Genomic DNA, 12,822 nt, shown 5'->3' with positions numbered 1-12,822 from the left:
CGTAGTGGAGAAGTAGAACATGTGCAGCACGTGTGAAGTAGAAATAAGCGTTGAAATGCATCTATCTATAATTCCAGCAGTGTGTGTGTGTGTGTGTGTGTGTGTGTGTGTGTGTGTGTGTGTGTGTGTGTGTGTGTGTGTGTGTGTGACCGCTGTTTCTCGACAACCTCTGGTCCGATCTAATTGAAACTTGCCAGGTATATTGCTGGGGACCTGAGGATGTGCCTTTTCAAGGTTTGATATTAATCGGACAAGTGCTTCCCAAGTTATGGCCATTTATTTCCCAAACCAATGGGAAGACACGTTGTTGCGTGGGCGTGGCCGATGGGGAAGGGAAGCACAGCCACGTTCCCCATTACGGGTTACAACGTACGGACTTCCAGAGAGTGATGACTTCGTGTATTCTAATAATTTCTCGATTTCTTATGCGCATTTATAGATAAACACAATGGCCCAAGTTATGATCGTTTTTATATTAGACGGTGTATAAATTTCGGGAACATCAGAGTGCTGGTATGCTCCGAACCAGGAAGTAAATTTTTTCTCTCTCTTCTTTTCTCTTTTTGTTTTTCCTTGCCACGACATTGCGAAAAGGTAAAATACGTTGGCGCTAATTGAATAATTGGGTATTAAAAATAAATTGCGAATAATCGTAACTGCGAATAATATCGAACTTCTGGGTCACGCACGTACGGGCACGTGAGAGCGAAGAAATTGCCTGTGTGGTTTATTTATTTATTTATTATTATTATTATCATTATTATTATTTTTATTTTTTTTTATTTTTTACGGGCACGTACTAGTTCTTAAAATGACTTATTTTTTAAAGAAGTGGTTATATTTAATGTAGATTCTGTTTGGAGAAAAGAGGAGGTGGGGGAGGGGAGGAGAATACACAACCAGTAGCAGAAGGATATTCAATAGAAATGAGAATCGTTATGGGGTGAAATGAAATAAAGATTTTTTTTTTTAGGTGTTTGTTCCGATTTTTTGAAACGAGGAGAGAAAGAAGAAAGGATAAATTTGAAGAAATAGAAGTGGAGTACCCAGGAATACACCCAGGACTACTTTGCCAAAGCAAACTTTCTATCTGAATAACAAGTTGCTTCACCAAGAAATAAGGAGCGATGACATTTTTTGTTGATGATTCACCTGAGAACTGGAGCTGGTATGCATCTGATGTTATTTCTGAACTCCTGGAGTGTGTGTGTGTGGGTTGTTTTTTTAGGCGTTAGCTTTGAGGGAACCCCACAGATAGTAATGGGCTGGAGACAGATCCGGGTTGTAGGAAGGTCCGTTCTTCAAGGAATGAGTTGATCAACCTGGAAATGTCATCTGAAAAACTCTAAATCACCAGTTGATAAACGAGGTGGTGAACCGTCTTGCTGGAAGATAACTGAGTTCATCGTGATGTATTGCTTCCTTCTCAGTGCTGGAAGGAATCTTCTCTGCAGTATTTCTACATATCTATCTGTGTTGACTGTCACTGTTTCTCTGGCTTTGTTGTCTAAGAAGAAATGTCATATTATACCGCGATTCCTGTTTGCAAGGCTGTTCCTGCTTGCCGAACCACAGGCGGTGTGCCGATCAACCTGGGAGAAAGGAACATGGGGTTACCTCGACTCGGCAGTTCCAGCAATACACGAGAACTGACACCACACCGACATTCCCACTTCATCTCTCCTGCAGGGTCTACCAGAGTGCTCAGTTCCTCAATAACGATCACATGCTTCTTGTAGTAACTCTGAAGTTGCAGCTTAAATCTGGGAGAATGGTACCATCCCAGCCAAGGCTGGATGTTGGCAAGCTCAAGGATGAAAGGGCAGCTGAGGAGTTTGCAAACAGGCTGAGTGGGAATTTGGGGGGTCTGAGTGCTTTGGGGATTCTTGAAAAGTTGTGGAGTGCCTTCAAGACCACCATCCTTGATGTTGCCGGTAGATGTCTTGGAACTTAACGGAGGGTGAGGAAGAATCTTGTGTCTCAAGGGACACTGGACACCATTGATCAGAGTCGCAGAGCCAGGCTGAATGGCAGAGCTGAGCTGTTCAGGGAGTTGAGGCGTAAAACTGTACATGTGCTGAGTGTGGACAAAGAGACCGATGTGCAAGGAATCTGTGAGGGGGTAGACCGGTAGAGCATCACCTGTGGTCAGGTGATTCTCATCCTGCTCACAGGGGAAGTCACGCATTGCGTTCCTCCTAGCCCGTTTATCGGTGTACTGCAGTTAGAGCGGAGGGTGGTAGGCTCTTGACAGCGGAGTCCGAAGTGAAGGTCCACTGAGCCGGTTACTTTGAGAGGCTGTACTAGGCTGATCCACCAGCTGTGGAGTTGGATGTCAGGGGTGTTACAATCCCTATTGCTGACTCTCCAAACAACTGTGATCCACCTTTGTTTGTGGAAACACAGGCTCCGGTGAACCGGATGAAATGGGGTAAAGCTCCTGGGATCTGTGGCATCCATGCTGAACTTCTCAAGGCTGGTGGAAATGCTGCACTCATGTCGTTGCATGCAGTTCTGTGATCTGCCTGGAACACAGGCATCATCCCAACTGACTGGAAGCAAGGCCTTGTTGTCCCTCTCTGTAAAGGGAAGTGTGATCGCCAGGACTGCAACAACTACCGAGGGGTGGCGCTGCTCTCAGTGTCGGGCAAGGTCTTTGCTCGCATAATTTGCTCTAATTCTTAAAATGGTTCACCACCATCTGCGTGAGAACCAGCACACAGAGCAGTCAGGCTTTACACCCAAGAGGTCAACGACTGACCGTATCTTTGCTCTTCGGGTCTTCACTGAACGCAAACAAGAGTTTCGGCAGGGGCTGCTTGCAGCCTATGTTGATCTCTGCAAAGTGTTTGATTCAGTGAATCGGGATGCCCTCCTGAGGATTCTTGGTCTTTGTGGGGTGCCACCAAAACTGATCGATCTTATGTCTGAACTGTACTCTTGTACTGAGAGTGCTGTGAGATGTGGTGATACCATCTCTGACTTATTTCCAGTTGCTCCTGGAGTTCTTCAGGGGTGTGTACTGGCCCCCACACTTTTCAGCGCTTGTACGGACTGGATTCTGGTGAGGATGTCGGAGAGATCAAGCTGTGGTGCATCGTTTGAGATGTCAAGATCTCTGACCTTGATTTTTGCAGATGATGCAGTCATCTTTGTGGAGACTCTGGATATCCTTTTGGGGGCCCTTGAGGTGCTGAATGAGGAGTCGGAGCCACTGGGATTACGGGATTCCTGGGTCAAAACTAAGATCCAGGTTTTCAATGACATCTTGCTTGCTGCTTGTCTGGACCTGTTTGTGGTGAGGATGTTGAGGTCATGGAGAGATTCACTTACCTTGGCAGTGATAGTCATGTCTCTGCTGGCTGTGAGTTAGAGGTCAACAGACGTCTGGGTCGCGCCTGGAGAGTCATGGATTCACTGGATCATGGGGTGTGGCGCTGCCGGTACACATGCAGGAGGACGAAAGTCCGAGTCTTCATGTCCTTAGTGCTTCAAGTCTTGCTCTACAGATGTGAGACTTGGACTCTGACCAGGGATCTGAGAGGGAGACTTAATTCCTTTTGTATCAGGTCTCTTTGGAGAATCCTTGGCTATTGCTGGTCAGACCTTATGTCTCACGAGTGGTTGCTGAGAGAGACTGAAATGAGATTTGTTACCTGCATAGTCCATAAGCATCAGCTGCGGCTGTATGGACATGTGGCTTGTTTTCCTGATGTGATCCTGCGCACCAGATTCTCTCAGCGAGGGAGCCTCATGAGTGGAAGAGGCCAATGGGCCGACCACGTGCCTCATGGTTGCAACAGCTTGATGAGCATCTCAAGGATGCATCTCATGGGCCAGGTATCTGCCTGGGGGGATGGCCAGATGGATGCTACTGAAGTACCCGCGGAAAGTGGATGCAGCGACGCGCTGTTTCAGTGCACGCTCCAATACCTGACCTGACCTGTAAATATGTGCCTTGTGAGTTTGTGATTATGAATACATACTTTATAATTTGGTAATTTGGAAAAGTCTTCATGTCTTCCATTACTCCCTCCACTTTCCTCCATGCATTCCAACTGACCTGAATCCTCTTTTGCACCTCTGCCTTGGACTTACCATCCCCACTCACTGTTCTTCCCAGATACTCAAACCTATTTCCCTGTCTGATCTCCTTCCCCTCTCACCTGATATTCATTTATTTTCTCTGCTGCCTGACCTACATCATCTCAGTCTTCTCCATACTCATCTTCAGCCCATGCTTCCCAAATGCCTCCTTCCACTCCCCCAGTACCTCCTCTATCTCCCACCCCCTCTCCATCACAACAACCAGATCATCTGCAGACAAAATCCTCCCCATACTACACCTCCAGCTCACCTTCCCACTTACAAGCTCCATCACCATGATAAACATGAGTGGGCTGAGAGAGCTTCCCTGCCTCAAACCAATGTTCACGCTGAACTCGTCAGACATCCCAGGATCAACCAAAACTCCTTTCATGCCCTTGTGCATCGCTTCCACCAACCTGACTTCTGCTTCGAGCGCTCCCACCCATCTCAGTGTCGCTATCACCATCTTTCTTGGCACTGTGTCGTAGGCGTTCTCCAGGTCCTCGAATACCAATGCCATCTCACCTTACATCTCTAACCTCTTCTCCAGCAGCTGTCTCAGCATGAACATCCCATCCGTCATCACCCTAACTTCACGAAACCCCTGCTACTCTTCTCCACTCTGCATCTCCATCCTCTTCCTTATCCTCCCATCCAGAATCCTCTCAAGCACCTGCATTACATGAGGTAGGAGCGTAATGCCCCTGTACTTCCCCAGATCTTGAACATCACTCTCCCCCTTCCATATCAGCACTATTAACCCTGTTCTCCAATTCCCAAGAATTTAACACATGCTCATACATGTATGCAACAGCCTCTTCATCCAACTGACTCAGATTTCTTCCAATGCAATTATCATCAACTGAACACACCTCATCAATGCCGAGCACTTTTCCCATCTTCACCCCCTTCAATGCCGTCCACACTTCCTCCTCTGTGATCTCCACCAATTCCTCTTTCCCCTTTACATAACATGGTAGCTCCAGCTCGTCGCTGCTTCCCCTCTCGTGGACAGGCCCTCGCTGCTCAATGATTGGCAGTGAGTATCCCGGAAGCAGTGGTAGAAAGAGAGTGGCATCTATATGTGGGAGAATTGTGTGCCCAATTCTCCCACATATCATTCGTTATCTGTGTGCCAAGTTTGAACAACATCCGGTAAATGCATGTCCAAGAAATGGTTGAGGACGTGTTCGATACCTGCTTGTTTGTTTTTTACTACTGGAATGGCCACCAGTATACCAGTCAGCCATATTTGATCATATCATAAAATAGAGGGAGGTTCAGGTATATGCCATCATGAACTGGGCTTGTACCAAGTTTGAACAAAATCGGACAATGCATGCCTGAGAAATGGTTGGGGACACATTTAAGTAACAAAATAGCCGCCAGTGGGCCATCTTGGATCTGATGTCGAAAAAGAATGATATACATATGTAAGCCTTCATTCATTATCTGTGTGCCAAGTTGGAACAACATCGGTAAATACATGTCCGAGAAATGGTTGAGGGCGTGTTCAACGTCGTGGTTTTTACAACTATAATGGCCACCGGTCGGCCATCTTTGATCGCATCACAAAACAAAATGATGTGCATATGTACACCATCATGTGTTGTCTTGGTGCCAAGTCTTTAACCTGGTGTTGGCTTCGCGGTTTGGGTGGTGACTTTGGATCCGAGGGTCCTAAGTTCAAGCCCTGCTGGCTGCTGAATTAACACCGGGGGTTGACTCGGCCTGTCATCCTTCCGAGGTCGGTGAAATGATTACCAGTGTAGCAGCCAAAACGCTGCACACGAAAGGAAGGGGTATTGACAGATTTATTTAAAATCTGGTGTTAGTGTGGTGCAGGCATGATGTACTAAATGGCTCCTCCTGTGCAAAAATTTCCTTGTAATTTTGAAAAAAAATTGATCCATTCATGTCTGAGATATGGTTGTAGACACATGCACATGAAAATCGACACCAAATCCTTAAGCCCCTGTTTTGGACCAAGTCCAACGGCACCTAATAAAGCTGTTAGTGAGTCTGCATGGACTTTATATTACAGTCCTTAATTTCACTTAAAATGCATTTTTTTTTCTAAAAACATTCAATTTTCATCCAATGTTCTTCCCATTTTTTACCACTGAGTTTTAAACTATCTTAGCGACTGTGAAAAATGAAATCAGATATGGAATTAGAGTTTAGATAAAGCTGTGAGAGTGTAAGAAAATGCGAGCCTTACAAAAGAGGCTATATGGAACAAACAAAATGGTGCAGATTTAATTTTGAAACCCCTCCCTGAATGGGGGAAGCCCCTCCCTGAACTGATCATCTCTAAACACACCTCAGCCGAGATCTTACATAAATATGCATATCCATCCAGCCATCCATCCATCCATCCATCAGGACCATACTCTGTGTAGAGGGTTGGTGCTGCCAAAGCAGACTCCTTGGCTATTGGACACAATCCTGGATGGGTCGCCACTCTGACACAGAATACCAGCAAGCTGGCACTCATTTTGCTGGCCTTGGAAGGACGATAGGCAGAGTCAACCCCACCGGTGTTAATTCAACAGCCAAGTGGGGTTTGAACTCAGGATCATCGGATCCCAAGCCCAACACCCTAACCATTGAGCCAACACCAGGCATGTATATATACTGTAGATCCATACATATATACTCGCATATACAACCCGCCACTTCGCTGAAGGTAATATTAAGGGGTGGAGGGGGACACACACACACGCACGCATGCACACACATGCACGCACGCACGCACACACACGCACATACACACGTTAAACAAAGTGATGTCATCCAAATATGAAGGTTAAGTTTAAGAGATTCTCGAGGTTATCATATGTGCGGAAATGAAATAAAGCCAAGGACACTGGCGTCTCCAGGCGTTTATAAGCGATTTTTAGGTATGCAAATGAGTGAGGAAAATGACAAAAATATTTTTGAGCACTATGTTGTTAAGAAATTGTTGCGGCCTGCTCAATCATAGCCAGGCAGTGGGCGCATACCATGTCGAATTCTGTTAATTTTAAAGCCAGTCTTCACCTGCGCCCATGGCAGTTAAAGAAATTAATTGAATTCATTCAAATAATGACTTTATCCATGAAAGAGTAGCTGTTCAATGTAGAACAACTCTCGAGATATCCAAAAGTTTAATTTCCCGTGAAATAAACATTACAGATAAGCCGCCATTTGCCTGCTTGTCTGTTAACGCGTCACATGGTACATCGGCTCATGGTGCATGTAAAAACGTTATGCCTTCATTTTAAAGCATTCGTTTTTTTGCCAAATTTGTTTTGATTCCCTGCAGAGCACTGCACGAAACCTCCGAAAATATTGAGACAGATCTGGAAGATGTTATGGATAGGCAGTCCCTCTGGGGGACAGCGCGAGGTCGTGCAGTGAATGCAGTAAATCATGTAGCTCAATGACGCTACTTAATTTTGTGACGTTCCTAAATTTTTTGTTCACTCAATATAATTATCCAAACAGTAGAAAAAGAGAAGTTTAATGCTTTGGAAATGTTGCATTTTCTTGTGTGTGTATGGAGAAGGAGGGAACATAGCCTTGCTTGCTTAAAGTAATTAGGTATATCAACTTGGTTATAAGACTCATTATTTCTTTAAATTATCAGATTTCACAACAGATTTCAACACTTATTTGGTCTGGACGATATCCGATCTTCAAAACCGAAATAATATTTCGATGATCTACTTTAATTAGTCCGTGAGAGTAGATCGTGGAAAATCGTCTCATATAATGCATGAAATTGCTCCAAGCTCCTACTTTGAAAACTATAGTAGTTACAAAAGCGATGTACACAATGATCCGCAGCTATGATGAACAGGCATTCGATATGAGTGAGGAAAGTGAAAAAAAAACTTTATTGTGAAGAAATCATTGCGGCCTATTCCAAGTCAAGACCTGGTTGAGCAGGCCAAAGAAACATGGCGGCTTCAGACCCCAGCGAAGTTACCAAGGAAAGGAAGCGCCCAAAAGGTCCCCTGACATTAAAAAAAAACTTTCTTGTTATTAGCTTGGCACACAGATAGAGAGCTCGGTCTTCCTCTTCTCCTTCTCCTTCTCCTTCTCCTTCTCCTTCTCCTTCTCCTTCTCCTTCTCCTTCTCCTTCTTCTTCTTCTTCCTCTTCTTCCTCTTCTTCAGACAAAACCTTATCTTGTATATGTAAGATCCGGATCTCCTTAAATACTGAGCATATTTACACATCCTCACATAGACGGTGCCTTTTGAGAGCGTCTATCATGAACTTTTAAATATATTCGGACATTTCCTTTAAAGTTTCGAAAAGTTCACGTTACTATTTAAAGATTATTCCATTTATCGTATTGTAATTTCGTAAATACATTATTTATTTCGTAAATACACGATATATCGTAAATACGTAAATACATTATGACGCGTTTCGCTATTGGCTTAACAAGGCACGTGACGAAATATCGGAAGTTGTTGTTGTTGTTTTAAAAAAAAAAAAATTTTTTAGCCGACAAAACCTTTAGGAATCTGCACACGCTGCTCGTGGACACATTTGTCCTTTTTTATTATTTGTTACCTTGACCTTCCTAGTGAAGAAATCAAAAATGGGACAATTAGACAAATATTTCGATCATTTATGGTGCATTTCACAACTTGCTATGCCCCGCCCCTAAAAAAAATGGACTTCAGCGAATCGCAGCGTGACGTCACATCCAGTAACTCGCACAGAGTGGATTGACTCGAGAGCCGAGATGTCGCGCGCCGTATGAGGTACGTACAAATGCATTTTGCACATGTTCGTGCTATCTCTGTGATCGTCTTCATTCCTGTGATTGTTTCGCGAAAGTTTTTAAGAGTTTTAGTCTTACTTTCGAAAATGCCTGCTCTTTGAATTGTTCGTTGAAACCAACCTGCTGGGATAGGTACGATTCCACATACATGCAAGCCAGGTATGGCTGCACTCGACATACATGGGTTTATTCCAAAGTGAAGGTCCTGCTTCCATTGGCTTGCTATTCATTAACATTTAGCCAAAATGCAGTAATAAATGAACAGGGAAAAATATGTTGGCACAACTATGAAAGACAAATTTATCTGTCCTATTACACGGCCTCATATCCTCGGGACTCTTACCCATTGACTTATACATCGTGTGCATGGTAATACAAGTTACTTGTCAACTCTAGATCGATCTCTAGAGTCTAGACTAGTCCGATAAATCCGTCGTCCGTCCGACTAGGCCGATAAATCCGTCGTCCGTCCGACTCGGCCGATAAATCCGTCGTCCGTCCGACTAGGCCGATAAATCCGTCGTCCGTCCGACTAGGCCGATAAATCCGTCGTCCGTCCGACTAGGCCGATAAATCCGTCGTCCGTCCGACTAGGCCGATAAATCCGTCGTCCGTCCGACTCGGCCGATAAATCCGTCGTCCGTCCGACTCGGCCGATAAATCCGTCGTCCGTCCGACTAGGCCGATAAATCCGTCGTCCGTCCGACTAGGCCGATAAATCCGTCGTCCGTCCGACTAGGCCGATAAATCCGTCGTCCGTCCGACTCGGCCGATAAATCCGTCGTCCGTCCGACTCGGCCGATAAATCCGTCGTCCGTCCGACTAGGCCGATAAATCCGTCGTCCGTCCGACTAGGCCGATAAATCCGTCGTCCGTCCGACTAGGCCGATAAATCCGTCGTCCGTCCGACTAGGCCGATAAATCCGTCGTCCGTCCGACTCGGCCGATAAATCCGTCGTCCGTCCGACTCGGCCGATAAATCCGTCGTCCGTCCGACTAGGCCGATAAATCCGTCGTCCGTCCGACTAGGCCGATAAATCCGTCGTCCGTCCGACTAGGCCGATAAATCCGTCGTCCGTCCGACTAGGCCGATAAATCCGTCGTCCGTCCGACTCGGCCGATAAATCCGTCGTCCGTCCGACTCGGCCGATAAATCCGTCGTCCGTCCGACTCGGCCGATAAATCCGTCGTCCGTCCGACTCGGCCGATAAATCCGTCGTCCGTCCGACTCGGCCGATAAATCCGTCGTCCGTCCGACTAGGCCGATAAATCCGTCGTCCGTCCGACTGGGCCGATAAATCCGTCGTCCGTCCGACTGGGCCGATAAATCCGTCGTCCGTCCGACTGGGCCGATAAATCCGTCGTCCGTCCGACTAGGCCGATAAATCCGTCGTCCGTCCGACTAGGCCGATAAATCTGACGTGCTGTAGCTTTATTTTATTATTCTCTTTTTCGGTCATCTCTGCCGCGATGACCTAATAAAGCTGGACCAAATGTCCGTCCGTCCGTCAACAATTTTTCTTCCCGATCTTGATGAAACTTAGTATGTGGGTAGAGGTCGATGAGTGTTGCACATCGATATAACTTTTGTCCGTGTTCAAGGTCAGGGACGAGGTCACGAGGTCACGTAAGTTATAAAAATCGCCATTTTCAAAACCTGTCTAGTCTGCCATTCTACAAGATATTCGGCAACTGTTTATTGATTATGATAGTAAAAAATATTATCTTGTATCTAACAAGACAGATTTTTGAATTCCCTTCCCGTTTGATCGTCACGTGATCTGGAAGATGGCCAAAAACGCCGATGCGATTCGCAAAGAAGGAAGGAAGGAGAAATGAAATATAAATATAAAACACATTTTTATCCTTTTGTATTTATACATTTTCCGCCGAAGGTGCAAAAGTTTCAAAACCCGAAATGTAAACGTCGGCATTTATTTTCAAAATATAATTTCGTGTGCGCGTGCGCCAAAATGCCGAGTCATTTTTAACCAAACTGCTCAGTAGTCTTCCGTCGTAACTGAACATTGAGAACTTGTGGTATTATAGAGATACGGGGGTAATTTTTTTCATTGTTTTCTACTGGCGCTACATGATGACAGTAGGAATAAAATAAATAAAAATGCAACAGAACGTCGGATTTATCGGACTACTCTAGACAATTGTGTCGCAAGGTGTGTTCTGCATACACGTTTTCATCCCATCCGGACAGCGAGATTGCTTCGTTTTATGCGCGGAGAGATACAGCCGATGACATGCGCCGGCCTTGTTTGTGATTAATTTGCCGCGGAGAAACATGTCCGCTGCACTGGTCACGTCATCTCACTAAAATATTTCTGATATCGCGCAGTATGCAAGTCAAATTTACATTATTGAATTATGAATAGGATTTAGTCTTACCAGTTGTTATTTCCGAGTCTTCCTTCGATGTCCTCCCAATCATCATGAACTCCGGGAATTTAATCGCCATTTTTCTCTGCTTGTTCTGCTTCGGGCTCGAACTGGTAAGGCCGTATTTCATTTCCAGCTGCCTGAACTTCACCTCTCGCGACTACGTTATCCGACAATTCTCCATATGACTCAGACCAAAATCCTTCATTTCTCTTACACTCACTGTCGCTACCAGACAAGTGAAAGTCCATGTCATCCATTATTCAAAACCAAATGTTCGATTTTTTTTTTTTTTTTTTTAAAGCAGAAATGAACGAAGCGATTGAGTCGACCATTCAAATGTGGAAACACACAATCAAAGCAAGCCAATAGAATCACGTTGACCACCAACCCAAGTAATTTACGTGCAGCCTTTGTCATCCTGTAGTTGACGTCATGTGGGTTATGCCCCTTTCAGGAGAATTTTTAGGGGCGTTCCCGAAGAGGTTTGTTTTTTCAATTTTACATTTTACAGAACGAGTATTGTGAAAAAACATTGTCAGATCTGAAATCACGATGAAAAACTCCTCAAGGACATATATAAATGAAATTTCAGTATTTTTGCATGTCAGGGGACCTTTAAGACTCCAGAGAGTGAGGCGGCCAGGGATCACCTGATGAAGAATATAATTAAATAAGGTCGTTGATTATCTTCAAAAGGGTGTTTTAATTAACCAAAACACCCAATTTTCACTCTTGCACTTCCTTGGAGCTCTCTTGGTATTCATACAAAGTTTCAGGCTGTTAGGTTTTATGGTTTTAGAGTTATGGAGGAGACAGACAAACTGACACACTGACATACACTGACACACACTGACACCGTCCAGCGTCGGTGTTAACTTACCTGGACATGACCATATATTAGCTCTTCTAACAATAGAATGATACAGCTGAAATTTGGCTAAAATTCCCTTGTATTAATCAATTCTGAAGAATATTCCTCTTGTGAGTCAGGCACTGGGTCAGACTGGTGTAAGAACTAGAAAAAGGAAATTGATAATATTAGTGGTGGTGATGAGTGGAGGTATGATACTATGCTCAGTACCTGGTGATTGTGCTATCGAAACTCATCTCAGTTTCACACCTCCACTCGGCACCCAACGGACTAACTGAGAGACGACACATTCACTGTCATCAATTAAAGCCCCAAGTGTTATCAAGGTCATGCCGCCTGATTTAATTATGGCAGTGGTGCGTATTAAGTAGTGCATTTAGAGATTGCAAAGTGAAGTAATTAATTCACGGCTGTGGATCTCAGCATGCCTCTGCTGTGCTCGTCTACCACTGATGGATTGAACACTCACTGACAGCCATGCATGCCCTGCACAGGTATATTTGCTAGCAAAGTTCGTCCTAAAGACCAATGTTGTGGCAAGTTACATTTGCAGTGTGGTGTTTGCCTCTTCAACACTACATGCAGTGCGGTGCATGAGTGGAAGTGGGAGGAGAGGGGCAGGGGTGCTGAGTATCTGCAACACCATCTCGACTCTCAGCGTTTAAATTTTTATTCCAACAAGCTTCA

Source organism: Eptatretus burgeri, chromosome 12 (assembly GCF_056783735.1).
Source record: "Eptatretus burgeri isolate ZD-2024b chromosome 12, Ebu_testis_v1, whole genome shotgun sequence".
Taxonomy (NCBI): Eukaryota; Metazoa; Chordata; class Myxini; order Myxiniformes; family Myxinidae; genus Eptatretus; species Eptatretus burgeri.
This window is presented reverse-complemented; position numbering follows the sequence as displayed.